The sequence below is a fragment of the Gossypium hirsutum genome, chromosome D08, assembly GCF_007990345.1.
Source record: "Gossypium hirsutum isolate 1008001.06 chromosome D08, Gossypium_hirsutum_v2.1, whole genome shotgun sequence".
NCBI lineage: Eukaryota > Viridiplantae > Streptophyta > Magnoliopsida > Malvales > Malvaceae > Gossypium > Gossypium hirsutum.
This window is the reverse complement of record NC_053444.1, coordinates 22,555,390-22,573,561: the sequence shown is the minus strand read 5'-3', so window position 1 is coordinate 22,573,561 and position 18,172 is coordinate 22,555,390.

Genomic DNA, 18,172 nt, shown 5'->3' with positions numbered 1-18,172 from the left:
ATGTTATGGATTAAAGAATATTATAACTATTTTATGCTAATAGTTTATGTTACAAAATGAAATAATGAATAAGGTTAATAAAATACAAGTTAGTGGGAGGAGAAACCAAAGTTAGCCTATGTTTTCTCCTCCATTGCCGTAACTAGAGAAAGAAGAGGAAGAAAAGTCTTTGGGGAAGAAAATTCGGCTAAGGTGGATACCTAAAGTAAGGTAAGTTCAATGTCATTCTTGGAAAACTTATGCACCATTTGGATGATTAGTTTAACTTCTACCTATTTTATGGTTTGAAGATAGGTTTTGTATGAGTTAAGTTTCGGTTAAGGTGGATTGTTTTGATGTCATTAGCATGCTAAGTGTGAAGCTTTGCAATGATACATGTGATGGTGGATTGATTAATTGGGTTTTATAAGGAAATTATGCCATAGCCGAATGTGTCTTGAAGAAGATGTCATATGTGCTTATTATAAGTATATGTATATTCGGCTAATGAGTTTGAATTGAAGTTTCGATAGGTTGTGGGTTGAGTGGCCGAGTGAACTATAGGCTTTGCAAGGATGGAATTTACTTATAAGTTGTGTGTGTATGGCTTTATTTGTTAATGACATTTAACATTATTTTTCATTTATATATATTTGTGCATTCGTTTTTTTTTGGGAGATATGGTAAGGGATAGATTGATGTTCTAACGGTTTAATGGAGTTTGAACTAGTAAATACTTAATTGTTGGTATTTATATGTGAAAGAGATGAACTTGAACTTATTAAGTTGCATGAATAAATCTTTTGTTTATCTTAGGGTTAAATTAAAGAAAATGCCATTGGGTGCTTGAATAAAATAATTAGAGATTATTTTATATATATATAAATCAAAAGGTTCGGCTTTGTAAATGAATTTAAGAGTTTAAATCTTGAATAATGTTATGCATAGGTTTCGGCCATGAATCCTTGTGTTATAACACTTGCTTAATAATGAAAGAACATGAGCTTAAAGCTTGAGTAACACTCGGCTTTAGTGTAAGTTAAAATTTGTTAGAAAATAATTTCCAAGTTAGTAGATTATGTGTTAAGTGAGGGATTTAGATTGTATATATATGTATACATATTTATATTGAATTATTAAGGCTATGATAGCCAATTGAGGGTTTCGGCCAAAATATTAAAATAAATTGGTGTGAATGTTTGAGTGATGAATTTGACTCTTGTGTCGATTTGGGACGATATGTGTATTTATATGAAACTAAATGATGTTAAATAAATTCGATTATGCATGGTATTAAGCTAGAATTATGTTCGTTGGAACATGAGTAGAGCATATGTATGATGTTTAATATCTAGTTAATAACATCATTTGTACTTAATTGTATGGTAAACATGTATTAAATCGAATAGCTAAATTGATAAGTTATTTAATAAAATCTATGTGTGTGAAAGTCGGATCAATATATATATATTATTCTGAAAGTAATACTTGAATAGTCGATTAATGACTATTTTAAATTTTGTTGAACTTAAGCTCAAGAGCAAAGGGGAACTAGATCCGATAAAGGGAAGGAAAAAGTAATTGAATAGCCGTTGAAGTCGTTCGACGACATTTGAGGTAAGTCTTCGAGTAATGACCCTACTTGAATTATATTGAAATGAATAGTCATACTATGACGGATTGTCGAATGTGCTTAGAGACTATCTTATAAAGCCAATTGAAATCATGCTCTTTGTGTGTGGCTACTGAGCCGAAAATTGAAAGGTTTAATAAATGTTTTGTGTTTGAGCCTTAGTAACGAAGAAATGATATGGATGTGTTATGATTATTGATATATGTGTGCATGAGCATTGGATTATATCCGGGCTAAGACCCGAAGGCAATTATGCGAGATGATATATCCGGGCTAAGACCCGAAGGCAATTATGCGAGTTGATATATCCGGGCTAAGACCCGAAGGCAACTATGCGAGTTGATATATCCGGGCTAAGACCCGAAGGCAATTATGCGAGTTGATATATCCGGGCTAAGACCCGAAGGCAATTATGCGAGTTGATATATCCGGGCTAAGACCCGAAGGCAATTATGCGAGTTGATATAACCGGGCTGTGACCCGAAGGCAATTATGCGAGATGATATATCCGGGCTAAGACCCGAAGGCAATTATGCGAGTTGATATGTCCGGGTTAAGACCCGAAGGCAAATGTGTTTGCGGCTGTATTCGGTTAAATATCGAAGAAACTTGGGTTTGAATGTGAGCGTTTTGTGCTGTAACTAATTTAATAATTATGCTTGACCAACCCGAATGATAAGGTATGTTTGCATGTGCATTGGAAAAGTCGGTTCGTTTTAAATAGTATTCGTGCGATCGGCTAACGAATTTTCGGCTTTTAGAAAGGTTGATACCTTGTGTATCTATGTTGATGAAGTGTGAAGTAAGTATGATTATGAGAATGTGTGTTAATAAAGTGATTTAGTTAGCTATGTGAATGTAATACTGTAGTCAAAGCCGATTTCATTACTTGAGACTTACTAAGCTTAAAATGCTTACCCAGTTGCTTTGGCTCTCTGTTTTATAGATTTTGTTCGTTAGCTATCGGATTCGGGATCAGCGAAGTCGAAGTCATCTACACTATCAAGCTCTTTTGGTACTCTTTTAGTTGAACTCTGGATATGGCATGTATAGGACTACCCCCTGTTGTTTAAGTTCTTTTGTGATGTATGTGTGTAAAGCCATGCGAAAATGGCTTGTAAAAGTGGAGTATGGCATTAGACCATTTGTGTTTATGTATGTATATATATGGTTTCACGATGTGACTATGGTTTGAAATGGAAGTGTTGGGCTAATGATCAGCCATTGGAATGGCTAAATATGATCACATGTGGACCTATGTATGGCAAAACCCTAGTTGGTCCATGGTAACCACAAAATAGGTAAAGTTTATCTTGAAAACAGATTTTGACAGCAACAGTGGTGTAGAATTGAAAAATCACATAAATTCGTAGGAGTGGAATTAAATAGTGAATAAATTATGTAATCGAACCTTGATGAATCTACTTTTATATGGAAGTAACGAAACAATTATAGGAACAGTACAGAAAGAGATATTCGGGTTCTTGTGGAACAGGGCCAGAACAGTTTCTGGATTCACTGTTCCGCCTTTGGAAATTCACTATAAATTGACCAGAGATAATTATGGGTCATACCATATATGTATGGATTCCTCTCTGAGTCTAGTTTCCATAGAAACAAACGGCATTAGTATTGAAGCTCTGTGCAGAGAGATATCCCAGTCGTAATGGGAAAAGATCAGTGTATTCGACCCCTGTAACATGGGAGACTTTGACTAATAAACTGTACTAATTGGCCTGACCAAAAATTCTAGAAAAAAATACAAAGGTGGGGACATGAGTCTAGTTTCAGGGAAAAATCACAAAACTAATTTTCGAGTTGTGAAACTCAAGATATGATTTTTGAAGCGACTAGTACTCAGACTGGGCAGTGTCAGGAAAATTTTAAAAAAAAAAAAAAAAAAAGTCTGTCAGCACCTCGTATTCGACTCCGGTGACGGTCTCGGGTTCGGGGTGTTACAATTGATTGGTATCAGAGCTACGGTTTAGTCGATTCTAGGACTACCGTAATGTGTTGGGGTCTAGCTATACATGCCATTTTATGTGATTAATTGATAGTGTGGTGATTTCTGACATTTGCAAATGTGTTTATTTATAGTAATGGATCCCGATCCCAACCGAGCGGTAGCTGATGATCTTGAGAGTGTAGCGCCTGCTCCCGCACAAGGGACAGCGCCGGTGGACTCTCAACCTAATGCGAGTAACCCGAACGATGAAGCTAGACAAGCTTTCTATAGCGTGATGAATGATTGGTTCAACCAATGCATTCGAACTAATACGGCTGTTCCACAACCTCCATTCCCGACAAACACCACCCCCGCACCTACAATACCTCCGGTAACTGACCAAATAAGGTCAAATAAGCCCCCAGTTGACCGAATCTGAAAACATGGGGCTACTGAATTTAAAGCTACGGAAAGCGACGATGCCGAGCAAGCTGAATTTTGGTTGGACAACACTATCCGGGTACTCGATGAGCTATCTTGTACACCCGATGAATGCCTAAAGTGTGCTATCTCTTTGCTACGTGATTCTGCCTACTATTGGTGGAGTACTCTGACTTCTGTTGTGCCCCGGGAGCAAGTAACTTGGGAGTTTTTCCAAACTGAGTTTCGGAAAAAGTATATCAGTCAGAGATTTGTTGATCAAAAACGGAAGGAATTTCTCGAGCTTAAGCAAGGTTCTATGTCAGTTACTGATTACGAGCGAAAATTTGTTAGACTTAGTAGATACGCTCGGGAATGTGTTTCGTCCGAGGCTGTCATGTGTAAACGCTTCGAAGATGGGCTGAATGAAGATATAAAAATGTTCGTTGGCATTCTTGAAATACGAGAGTTCATAGTACTTGTCGAGCGAGCTTGTAAAGCCGAAGAGCTTAGAAAGGAAAAACAAAAAGTTAATGTGGGAACCGGGGAGTTTCGTAAAAGATTCTCGGGAAAGTCTCTTCAACAGGCATCGAAGAAATTTCGAGATGATGTGGGCCGGTCTAAAAGCACTTCGGGCCTTTTTAGACGAGATCGTGATCGACCCCCTGTGGGTACACGAGGCACTTCAGTCGCCAGTGTTGGGAATGAACGTCGAGGCCGAACGGAATGTCGACATTGCGGTAAATGGCATTTGGGGAGTTGTAGATTCCATGACCGCTCCTGTTACAAGTGCGGATCAGTGGACCACTTCATTAAAGATTGCCCGAGGCTGTCCGAACAGAATGTAAATCAGAGTGGGAAACCGGGTGCTACCACTGCTCGAGGTAGACCATCTAGAAATATGGGCAATGCTAGTGGTGGTCAGAGAGGATCTAGAGATGCTACGACCAGATCCGAGGCTCGTGCACCTGCTAGAGCATATGCTATACGTGCCCGCGAGGATGCTTCTCCGCCTGATGTTATTACCGGTACTTTTACTCTCTTTGATACTAATGTAATTGCTTTGATTGACCCCGGTTCTACTCATTCTTACATATGTGAAACCTTAGCATCCAGTAAGACTTTACCTATTGAGTCTACTGAGTTTGTAATTCGGGTGTCAAATCCCTTGGGTCGTTATGTGCTTGTCGACAAAGTGTGTAAGAAATGTCCCCTGGAAATTCGAGGTTCTTGTTTTCCGGCGGACTTGATGCTTTTGCCGTTTGATGAATTTGATGTTATCCTTGGGTTGGATTGGTTGACCGCGCATGATGCGATTGTGAATTGCAAGAGCAAGACTATTGATTTGAGGTGCGCAAACAACGAAGTAGTCCGAATTGAGTCCGCGGACTTGGAGGGGATACCAGCTGTAATATCAGCAATGTTGGCACAAAAATATGTGAGAAAAGGGTATGAAGCATACCTTGCATATGTGCTTGATGACAAAGAATTAGAAAAGAAACCCGAATCTGTGCCGGTGGTTTGTGAATACCCGGATGTTTTTCCGGAAGAATTACCGGGTTTACCACCTGTTCGGGAGGTAGAGTTTGGTATTGAGCTTGTACCTGGGACTACGTCGATCTCGATAGCTCCGTATCGTATGGCACCAACCGAGTTAAAAGAGTTGAAAGCTCAGCTGCAAGAATTGACGGATAGAGGTTTCGCTCGGCCAAGTTTCTCACCTTGGGGTGCACCAGTATTGTTCGTGAAAAAGAAGGACGGAACCATGAGGTTGTGCATTGACTATCGTCAACTGAATAAAGTGACGATAAAGAATAAATATCCACTACCGCGTATCGATGATTTGTTTGATCAACTAAAGGGGGCCTCAGTGTTCTCAAAAATAGATTCGAGATCGGGTTATTATCAGTTGCGGATTCGAGATTCAGACGTACCCAAAACTGCTTTCAGAACGAGGTACGGTCACTACGAATTCTTAGTGATGCCGTTTGGGCTCACTAATGCCCCGGCAGTATTTATGGATTTGATGAATCGGATCTTCAGACCATATTTGGATCGGTTCGTAGTTGTGTTCATTGATGACATCTTGGTCTATTCAAGAGATGAGACCGAACATGCTGAGCACCTGAGACTAGTGTTGCAAATTTTACGGGATAAGCAGTTATATGCTAAGTTCAGTAAGTGTGAGTTCTGGTTAAGAGAGGTTAGCTTCTTGGGTCATGTGGTATCCGCGTCGGGTATTCGAGTTGACCCGAACAAAATTTCAGCCATACTTGACTGGAAACCTCCGAGAAATGTTACTGAAGTTCGGAGCTTTTTGGGGCTCGCCAGTTATTACCGACGATTTGTGAAAGGTTTCTCGATGATAGCCACACCAATGACGAAGCTACTTCAAAAGGATGTTAAGTTCGAGTGGACGGAGAAATGTCAGAAAAGTTTCGACCAACTGAAAACTCATTTGACTGAAGCTCCAATTTTGGTGCAACCCGAATCAGGTAAAGAGTTTGTCATCTATAGTGACGCATCCCTACTTGGGTTGGGTTGCGTATTGATGCAAGAAGGTCGAGTCGTGGCCTATGCGTCGAGACAATTGAAGCCACACGAGAGGAATTATCCGACCCATGATCTCGAACTAGCTGCCATCGTGTTTGCTTTAAAAATATGGCGACATTATCTGTTTGGTGAGAAGTGCCATGTATTTTCGGATCACAAAAGTCTCAAATATTTGATGACTCAACGAGACTTGAAACTGCGACAAAGACGTTGGCTTGAGTTGTTGAAAGATTACGAGCTTGTCATTGATTACCACCCGGGAAAGGCTAACGTGGTTGCGGACGCCTTAAGCCGGAAGTCATTGTTTGCTTTACGAGCGATGAACGTGCATTTGTCTATTCTACCAGACAGTGTGTTAGTAGCTGAATTAAAAGCTAAACCATTATTGACTCACCAAATTCGTGAAGCTCAGAAAGTCGATGATGAATTGGTTGCAAAACGGGCTAAGTGTTTTCCGAACGAGGGATCAGAGTTTCAAATTGATGACGATGATTGTTTGAGGTTCAGAAATCGTTTGTGTGTTCCAAGGAATTCGGAACTCATTTCGATGATTCTGAACGAAGCCCATTGTAGCTGAATGTCAATTCACCCGGGGAGTACGAAAATGTACAACGATTTGAAACGTCAATTTTGGTGGCATGGTATGAAACGGGACATCTCCGACTTTGTTTCGAGATGTTTAATATGTCAACAAGTGAAAGCGGAACATCAAGTGCCTTCAGGATTACTCCAGCCGATCATGATACCCGAGTGGAAATGGGATCGAGTCACAATGGACTTTGTGTCCGGACTGCCTTTGTCAGCAAGTAAGAAGGATGCGATATGGGTTGTTGTCGATAGACTAACTAAGTCGGCTCACTTTATCCCCGTGCGTACGGATTTTTCATTGGATAAACTAGCTGAATTGTATGTTTCTCAGATTGTGAGATTACACGGGGTACCGATTTCTATTGTGTCGGATAGAGATCCGAGATTCACCTCGCGATTTTGGAAGAAATTGCAAGAAGCTTTGGGTACCAAGCTGCATTTTAGCACCGCTTTTCATCCACAAACAGATGGTCAATCCGAGCGGATAATTCAGATACTTGAGGATATGTTGAGATGTTGCATCCTCGAGTTCAGTAGTTCATGGGAACGGTACTTACCTTTGATTGAATTCGCTTACAACAATAGTTTTCAGTCAAGTATTAAGATGGCACCCTACGAGGCTTTGTACGGTCGTAAATGCCGTACACCATTGTTTTGGACCGAGCTCGGTGAAAGTAAAATTTTTGGAGTTGATTTGATTAGAGATGCTGAACAGAAAGTAAAGGTAATCCGTGAAAGTCTGAAGATAGCCACGGATCGTCAGAAATCGTACGCAGATTTGAAACGAAAAGACATCGAGTATCAGGTGGGAGACAAAGTGTTCCTTAAGGTTTCACCTTGGAAAAAGATACTCAGGTTCGGCCGTAAGGGCAAGTTGAGCCCAAGATTCATTGGGCCGTACGAAATCTCCGAACGAGTTGGCCCGGTTGCGTATAGATTGATTTTGCCCCCGGAGCTTGAAAAGATTCATGACGTCTTTCATGTTTCGATGCTTCGACGCTATCGATCTGATCCATCGCACATAATTAGCCCATCGGAGGTTGAAATTCAAGTCGACATGAGCTATGAAGAAGAACCGATGCGTATCCTAGCTCGTGAAGTAAAGGAGTTGCGAAACAAAAGAGTTCCGCTAGTAAAGGTGTTATGGCTCAAACACGGGATCGAGGAAGCTACTTGGGAGACCGAGAGCTCGATGAAAGAACGATACCCAAACCTATTTACCGGTAAGATTTTCGGGGACGAAAATTTCTTAAGTGGGGGAGAGTTGTGACGGCCCAAAGTTGACCCTAGTCGGAAAGTGGTTTCGGGACCACAAAAACCGAGTCGTAAAAATAATTAATCGTCATATTTGATGCTTATTATATGTATATATGCATGTGTGAAAATTTCATGTTTGAATTTTGTTAATTGTAAGTGAATTTTATTAAATAGGACTTATATGAGAAAATTTAGAAATGTGCTAGACAAAGGTAAAAGTGATCTAATAGTGCATGATGTCAAAAAAAATGTACTTGCATGTCAAATTAGCCAAATTTTAGATAGTGGCCGGCCATGTTATGGATTAAAGAATATTATAACTATTTTATGCTAATAGTTTATGTTACAAAATGAAATAATGAATAAGGTTAATAAAATACAAGTTAGTGGGAGGAGAAACCAAAGTTAGCCTATGTTTTCTCCTCCATTGCCGTAACTAGAGAAAGAAGAGGAAGAAAAGTCTTTGGGGAAGAAAATTCGGCTAAGGTGGATACCTAAAGTAAGGTAAGTTCAATGTCATTCTTGGAAAACTTATGCACCATTTGGATGATTAGTTTAACTTCTACCTATTTTATGGTTTGAAGATAGGTTTTGTATGAGTTAAGTTTCGGTTAAGGTGGATTGTTTTGATGTCATTAGCATGCTAAGTGTGAAGCTTTGCAATGATACATGTGATGGTGGATTGATTAATTGGGTTTTATAAGGAAATTATGCCATAGCCGAATGTGTCTTGAAGAAGATGTCATATGTGCTTATTATAAGTATATGTATATTCGGCTAATGAGTTTGAATTGAAGTTTCGATAGGTTGTGGGTTGAGTGGCCGAGTGAACTATAGGCTTTGCAAGGATGGAATTTACTTATAAGTTGTGTGTGTATGGCTTTATTTGTTAATGACATTTAACATTATTTTTCATTTATATATATTTGTGCATTCGTTTTTTTTGGGAGATATGGTAAGGGATAGATTGATGTTCTAACGGTTTAATGGAGTTTGAACTAGTAAATACTTAATTGTTGGTATTTATATGTGAAAGAGATGAACTTGAACTTATTAAGTTGCATGAATAAATCTTTTGTTTATCTTAGGGTTAAATTAAAGAAAATGCCATTGGGTGCTTGAATAAAATAATTAGAGATTATTTTATATATATAAATCAAAAGGTTCGGCTTTGTAAATGAATTTAAGAGTTTAAATCTTGAATAATGTTATGCATAGGTTTCGGCCATGAATCCTTGTGTTATAACACTTGCTTAATAATGAAAGAACATGAGCTTAAAGCTTGAGTAACACTCGGCTTTAGTGTAAGTTAAAATTTGTTAGAAAATAATTTCCAAGTTAGTAGATTATGTGTTAAGTGAGGGATTTAGATTGTATATATATGTATACATATTTATATTGAATTATTAAGGCTATGATAGCCAATTGAGGGTTTCGGCCAAAATATTAAAATAAATTGGTGTGAATGTTTGAGTGATGAATTTGACTCTTGTGTCGATTTGGGACGATATGTGTATTTATATGAAACTAAATGATGTTAAATAAATTCGATTATGCACGGTATTAAGCTAGAATTATGTTCGTTGGAACATGAGTAGAGCATATGTATGATGTTTAATATCTAGTTAATAACATCATTTGTACTTAATTGTATGGTAAACATGTATTAAATCGAATAGCTAAATTGATAAGTTATTTAATAAAATCTATGTGTGTGAAAGTCGGATCAATATATATATATTATTCTGAAAGTAATACTTGAATAGTCGATTAATGACTATTTTAAATTTTGTTGAACTTAAGCTCAAGAGCAAAGGGGAACTAGATCCGATAAAGGGAAGGAAAAAGTAATTGAATAGCCGTTGAAGTCGTTCGACGACATTTGAGGTAAGTCTTCGAGTAATGACCCTACTTGAATTATATTGAAATGAATAGTCATACTATGACGGATTGTCGAATGTGCTTAGAGACTATCTTATAAAGCCAATTGAAATCATGCTCTTTGTGTGTGGCTACTGAGCCGAAAATTGAAAGGTTTAATAAATGTTTTGTGTTTGAGCCTTAGTAACGAAGAAATGATATGGATGTGTTATGATTATTGATATATGTGTGCATGAGCATTGGATTATATCCGGGCTAAGACCCGAAGGCAATTATGCGAGATGATATATCCGGGCTAAGACCCGAAGGCAATTATGCGAGTTGATATATCCGGGCTAAGACCCGAAGGCAACTATGCGAGTTGATATATCCGGGCTAAGACCCGAAGGCAATTATGCGAGTTGATATATCCGGGCTAAGACCCGAAGGCAATTATGCGAGTTGATATATCCGGGCTAAGACCCGAAGGCAACTATGCGAGTTGATATATCCGGGCTAAGACCCGAAGGCAATTATGCGAGTTGATATATCCGGGCTAAGACCCGAAGGCAATTATGCGAGTTGATATAACCGGGCTGTGACCCGAAGGCAATTATGCGAGATGATATATCCGGGCTAAGACCCGAAGGCAATTATGCGAGTTGATATGTCCGGGTTAAGACCCGAAGGCAAATGTGTTTGCGGCTGTATTCGGTTAAATACCGAAGAAACTTGGGTTTGAATGTGAGCGTTTTGTGCTGTAACTAATTTAATAATTATGCTTGACCAACCCGAATGATAAGGTATGTTTGCATGTGCATTGGAAAAGTCGGTTCGTTTTAAATAGTATTCGTGCGATCGGCTAACGAATTTTCGGCTTTTAGAAAGGTTGATACCTTGTGTATCTATGTTGATGAAGTGTGAAGTAAGTATGATTATGAGAATGTGTGTTAATAAAGTGATTTAGTTAGCTATGTGAATGTAATACTGTAGTCAAAGCCGATTTCATTACTTGAGACTTACTAAGCTTAAAATGCTTACCCGGTTGCTTTGGCTCTCTGTTTTATAGATTTTGTTCGTTAGCTATCGGATTCGGGATCAGCGAAGTCGAAGTCATCTACACTATCAAGCTCTTTTGGTACTCTTTTAGTTGAACTCTGGATATGGCATGTATAGGACTACCCCCTGTTGTTTAAGTTCTTTTGTGATGTATGTGTGTAAAGCCATGCGAAAATGGCTTGTAAAAGTGGAGTATGGCATTAGACCATTTGTGTTTATGTATGTATATATATGGTTTCACGATGTGACTATGGTTTGAAATGGAAGTGTTGGGCTAATGATCAGCCATTGGAATGGCTAAATATGATCACATGTGGACCTATGTATGGCAAAACCCTAGTTGGTCCATGGTAACCACAAAATAGGTAAAGTTTATCTTGAAAACAGATTTTGACAGCAACAGTGGTGTAGAATTGAAAAATCACATAAATTCGTAGGAGTGGAATTAAATAGTGAATAAATTATGTAATCGAACCTTGATGAATCTACTTTCATATGGAAGTAACGAAACAATTATAGGAACAGTACAGAAAGAGATATTCGGGTTCTTGTGGAACAGGGCCAGAACAGTTTCTGGATTCACTGTTCCGCCTTTGGAAATTCACTATAAATTGACCAGAGATAATTAGGGGTCATACCATATATGTATGGATTCCTCTCTGAGTCTAGTTTCCATAGAAACAAACGGCATTAGTATTGAAGCTCTGTGCAGAGAGATATCCCAGTCGTAATGGGAAAAGGTCAGTGTAGTCGACCCCTGTAACATGGGAGACTTTGACTAATAAACTGTACTAATTGGCCCGACCAAAAATTCTAGAAAAAAATACATAGGTGGGGACATGAGTCTAATTTCAGGGAAAAATCACAAAACTAATTTTCGAGTTGTGAAACTCAAGATATGATTTTTGAAGCGACTAGTACTCAGACTGGGAAGTGTCAGGAAAATTTTAAAAAAAAAAAAAAGTCTGTCAGCACCTCGTATTCGACTCCGGTGACGGTCTCGGGTTCGGGGTGTTACAAAGATGATGGGCTTTATTGAAAAATATGGGAATTTTTGTGGCTGATTGGTAATTAGATGAGTCTCAGTTCTGGTTCAGTTAAGTTGGAACCAACTAGTTCCTTAGTGGGAGACTGAATGATTATCGATGAATGGTTAGTTGGGGCTTTGGTAACTGTGTGTGAAAGGTTACATATATATATGTGAGAAGGATTTTTCTAAAGGTAGAAATCTTCTCATTTTTATCTTATTATCTTTTCTCCTGCATCATCTTCTTTAGTTGCTCTAAAGAAGAGAAGGCTGAGGAAAGCTTTGCATGGGACAGTGATCGTGAGGTTTAAGTCTGAAATGTAGTAAATTTGGAGAGCTGGTAAGCTTCTTAATCTCTCTGTAATCGTGGAATTGAGAAAAAAGAGAACTTAAGGATTTATGAAATCTTTGAAAAATCTTACATGTTACTGGATTTTGGATTTTAATGCATGAAAGCTTCCAATTTAACTGGTATATTTGGTTATCATGGTTAGCTACTAGGACAAAGGAGGCTCTGGCATTTGGAAAAGTTAAGCTGGTGAGGACGAAGGATTGCAGGTGAGTTTTTATACTACACCTTTGAGTGTTTGCTGGTTGTTGTGGTGCTGGCATGTTCTGCTTGTATGTTTGTTTTGAGTTCAATATGAATTCCATGGTTGTATATGATTATGGTGAATAAGAAAGTTATGTTTGCATAAAGCAATGTAAATATATGAATGCTTGCAAGTATGTTGATACGGAGTTGCGCGCGGACCAAGATCGAGTTGCCAAGACACGAGAAACTCCTATGGAAGGTCCTAGACGAACAGATCTGAAAACAAAAACAAAGATCAAGATTAAACCAAATCAGATTTGAATTTAAATCCCCAAATTCAATTAAAGGAACAGCAAGAAACAAAGAAAGAGAACAATGGAATTGAACGATTCAAGAAGTGAATAAAGGATACGATTTGGTCTAATTGAACACCCAAGATGATTTTCCCAAATTCCAGCAATCGATTGACCCCCAAACAGATTATAACCCAATCGGCCAAACCCTAGAATTTTGGGGATTTTGAGGACGACTCCTTGCTACCAACGAAGGAAGAATTAATCTATTCTTGGATTTGGAATGTGGCTGAAAGAACACAAGAATAACAGCAAATAAGTAAGATAAAGATTTGACCCAAGAGAAACAAAGAAATAAATCGAAACAGCAAGAAATAAAAAAAAGTCCTAAGAATCCTTGAATTCTCGAAAGAATTCACAAATCCCTTCAAACGGCTCTAATCTCCCCTCCAATGAATATCAATGGCAAGAAGAAGGTTGAAGATGGCTCCCACAATCCAAAGATTGTTAAAACAGCTTCTAAAGAAAACTCAAGATAGAATTCTTGGAGAAAACCCTAAAGAAAATTCTGCTCTCAACAATTCTGAAAATTTAATAAAATCTAAGTTGTGTTTACAAAGGGTGGCCGGCCATCACTTATATAGGCCTCAACTAATCCTAATCTTACAAGTAACTAAAAAAATTAAACCTAATTAATAAAATAAAAGGGGAAATTCGGCCATGCACTCAATTGGGCTGTTTTGGGCCAAATTTCACATGTAATATTCCTAAAGCTTAAAAATTAAATTAAACAATTAAAATGTTTACAAATTGGGCCCTTTGACATTTTGGCCTGATTTTCAACTAAGTATGTAGGAATTTCTTGATTGGGCTGGAATTTACTTATTGGGCCTTGCCTTCAAGAATTTGGGCCTGTGATCCATCTCCTACCGAAATTGGGTTGTTAATGCTCGTGACGGAGATCCAATGCGCTTTGGCTGCAAGATTCGGTTTCTTGGACCAAGATTTCCAAGATTTGAAATCTTGATTTTCTTGATTCTTGAAATCACTCCAAACAACAAATTGGGCCAAGATTCGGTTTCTTGATTTTCTTGAAAATAAGAAAGTGAATCTTGATTTTCTCGTTCTTTCGTGTACGCATCTAAGGCCTTTGTGACTCGTATCATATGTTCTCTGGATGCAAGATATGGTTGTATTGATGTATTGACATGTGGCGTACAACATGTTATATTAGTAAGTGTAATGTTATGCGTGAAGTGTATGTACATGAAATGCGGAGCATAGAGGGAGTTATTTTGGCAGGTTAGTTGAAGATAGATAAATAGACGTAATGGAGGAATGGATGGATTGAAAGGGGAATTTGAGGATGGTTTGGTTGGACAAATGCTTTATAGGCTCTACGGAGTGACACTATGGAAATGTTCTACAATCTCTAAGGAGTGACACTGTGGAAATGATTTACAGGCTCTATGGAGTGACACCATGGAAATGGTCTACAAGCAATCTACTGGCCTTATGGAGTGATACATTGAAAGAGGTTTACTGACTCCTCAGAGTCAAATGTCCAGGGCGAGCCATGGCATGATTCAGTGGAGGACAGGTACGCCTTATGAAAAAAATGAAGTTTGCCAAGATAGTAGGCAGAGAAGCCCGTTAGGGCATGTACGTGAAACTACTATGTGATTCACGTGATGGCATGTTTGCCATAAAGGTCATGATGCTAATGGGAATGTAGGCAAGCATGATGATAAGAGATCCAACCAGGTTGCCAAGGCAGTAGGAATATGTTAAAGCGCCTTATGCGTGGATATGTATGGAAGTAGAGGTATTTCCTTCAAGGTATTTGCGAATAAGTATCCGCCATTAAGAGTCTGCTAGAGACAACGAATAAGCCAAAATGGGTTATGAGAAAGCGAGATAATTTTTCAAAATTTTAATTCCAAGTATTTATTGGCAAAGAGGATGCCAAAAAAAGCAAAGTCCACCAAGGACTATCTTGAAAGGACAGTCCTCCAAGGACTATCGTAAGTGGAAAGTCCACCAAGGACTATCATAAGAGGAAAGTCTACCAAGGATAAGTGGAAAGTCTGACAAGGGCAATCTAGGGTGAAATGTCTGCCAAGGGAAATCTGAGGTGAAATGTCTGCTAGGGATTAACAAAGGAAGAGGATGTCCGTTGGGACTATCTAACGTTGAGAAATCTGCTAATGACTAACTTGAAGATAGGAATATCAACAAAGGCTAACTTGTCATAGGGAAGTCCATTAGGACTATCTTACATGGTTCTACAAGAAAGGGACTATTTCGTACTACAGACCTCTAGAAAAAGTAATTTAGATTGTAACACGCCAAACCTAGCCCTATAATTGGATCTAAGGTTGGTGTATTACTACTTGAAAACATATTGACTTAAATACATTTTTGCAGGAGCTTTGAAGAATTTTTACAAAGTTATAGATTCAAAACATAATTTAGCTACTATTTTAATAAGGTAAAAGAAATATCATTACTTTGAAAATAATATACAATTCATATGGCATATAAATTCAAATATGATAACTTCATAAATAGAATATATTGACTTAAAACCCAAATATTAATAATTCATTAAATTCTTATAAAAACGAAATCTTAATATAAAAAAATTATTTATACACATCATTTTCAAAATAAACTTAAGCCCCACCCACATATATTATGGATGATATAGACACAAAACAATCAACTCACAATCTTAACAGTTCGCTGGTGTAGTCCTTGATCAAAGTCTTCATTCAATCAACAAATCCTAAGAAGGAAAAAAGTAATAGAGTAAGTTTGTATGAACTTAGTGAGTTCGAAAGAGAAATCATACAATACAATACTTGGAATATTAACTGAAAATTTTAGAAAATTACACACATTTTACATATAGTACGCCCATTGGCATAGATTGAACACAAATACACTCATTATACTAACTCATCTCACTTTGGCATATACTGTGCACCAACTATAACGCCCCTAACCTGTATCCGTTGCCAGGGTAGGGTTACAGAGCATTGTTGAACAAATGAAACACTTAAATATTCGTTTCATAAATAGTTATAATCATAACATGAATCAATCATTCACATACATATAATCCCTAAATCGAGCCCTCGAGGCCCTAAAAATGCATTAGTAACAATTTGGGACTAAATTGAAAACATTTGGAAAGTATAGGAAAAAGTTTTAAAATTTTGACTACAGGGGTCACACGGTTGAGATACACACTCATGTCTTAGGCCATGTAACATTCGAAATAGGGACACACGGTCGTGTCTCAGGCCATGTGGACATGAATTTACTCAAAAACCAAACCATTTCCAACTCTAAACCATACATACACCTAACGACATTTTTGTGCACATAATCAAGACATTAAACCTTACCAAAACTTGCATATAATGACCACTTCAATAGCCCTAAACAAATAAACCAATATGCCATTCAAGGCACCTCAATTGTAAACATTCAAACTTACTTAAACATGTATACTTTACAACATTTCAACCATACACATCTAGTTCAATACCATCTCAAATCATACCATAACTTGACCATATTGAAACCAATTCATCACATATCATTTTAGTCGTTCAACCATGCATCATAACTTAATCACATTAGAACATACTAATAAGGCGTCAAAAGTACCAAAGCAAGTAACTTTTACAAACCAAATCATCAAACAAACATACAACTAAACATCATTATAAGTCTACTTATACATGCCATTATAACTTTTAGCCAAAAATCTCAAAAACTACTGAATTAACTACTACATAATGTGATAGGTCTCCGACGAACTTCCAACCAAATCGAACTGTGACAGCCCAAAGTTGACCCTAGTCGGGAAGTGGTTTCGGGACCGCTAAACCGAGTCACTAAAATGTTTGAATGTGATACTTATTGTCTAGAATATGTAATAATGAATGTGTGAAAATTTCAAGCTTCAATTTGGTTGATTTCATGTGAATTTAGTTAATAGGACTTATGTGAGAAAATTCTAAATGTGATAGGTCAATGTGTGAGGACCTAATAGTGCATGTGGACAAAGGGGGGACTTGCATGTCAAATTTCCCCCCCTAATGAGTAGTGGCCGGCCATGACAAGGAATGATGGGCAAAACATGTCATGAAACATGTTTTGTTAGTGGAAGAATAAAATAAGGAGTATGGGTAATAAAGAAATGGAAAACAAAAGAAAAAAAATGTGTGTGTAGTGTTTGTCCCCCCCATTGCCGTGAGATAAAGAAGAGAAAGGGGGAATTTTGTTCATCCTTTTCTCATCTTCATGCTTGCCAAAACTAGAAAGAAAAACAAAGAAAAATTTTCTCATCCTTTGGTTCATCCTTGGCCAAAAATTTTAAGGGGGAAAGAAGAAGAAAGGTGAAGAGATTCGGCCATGCATGTAGCTAGGCTAAGGTATGTTTGATGATGTTCCATGAGAGGCATGCATGTTTTAGTTGTTAGCTTGAGTTCTACCTAACCCATGGTCTAAATCTTGCTATGTGATGGAAATGGCACTTGACCATGGATGCATCATTCTTGGTTGATGTTTGATGTTGTGGTGATGAGGCATGAGGATGAGTTAAGATTCGGCCTAGGTGGAGGTTGTGTTAATGCCATTGCATGCAAAATATGAAGCTTGTTAATGATGCATGTGATGATGGCTTGATGATTCTTGAACCTCCTTTTTAGCATTTTTTTTGTGTGAGCACATATGTGCATTGGTTGCTAAATGGAGAAGAATCGGCTAGCAAGATGTGTGCTAAGGCCGAATGTAACTTTGCATGTTAATGAGCAATGCATGTGTTAAATTGATGAAAAGGGGGAGGATGCTTTACTAGTGTGTATATGTGTGTATTAAGTGTTGAAATCGACCCCAAAAATGGACATGCATATTCGGCCAAGGGCAAAGAAATTAGCTAATATGTTGTGTTGATGCATGATTTTTGCATGTATGAGACTTTAATGTCTAATGTATAAATATGGGCTAA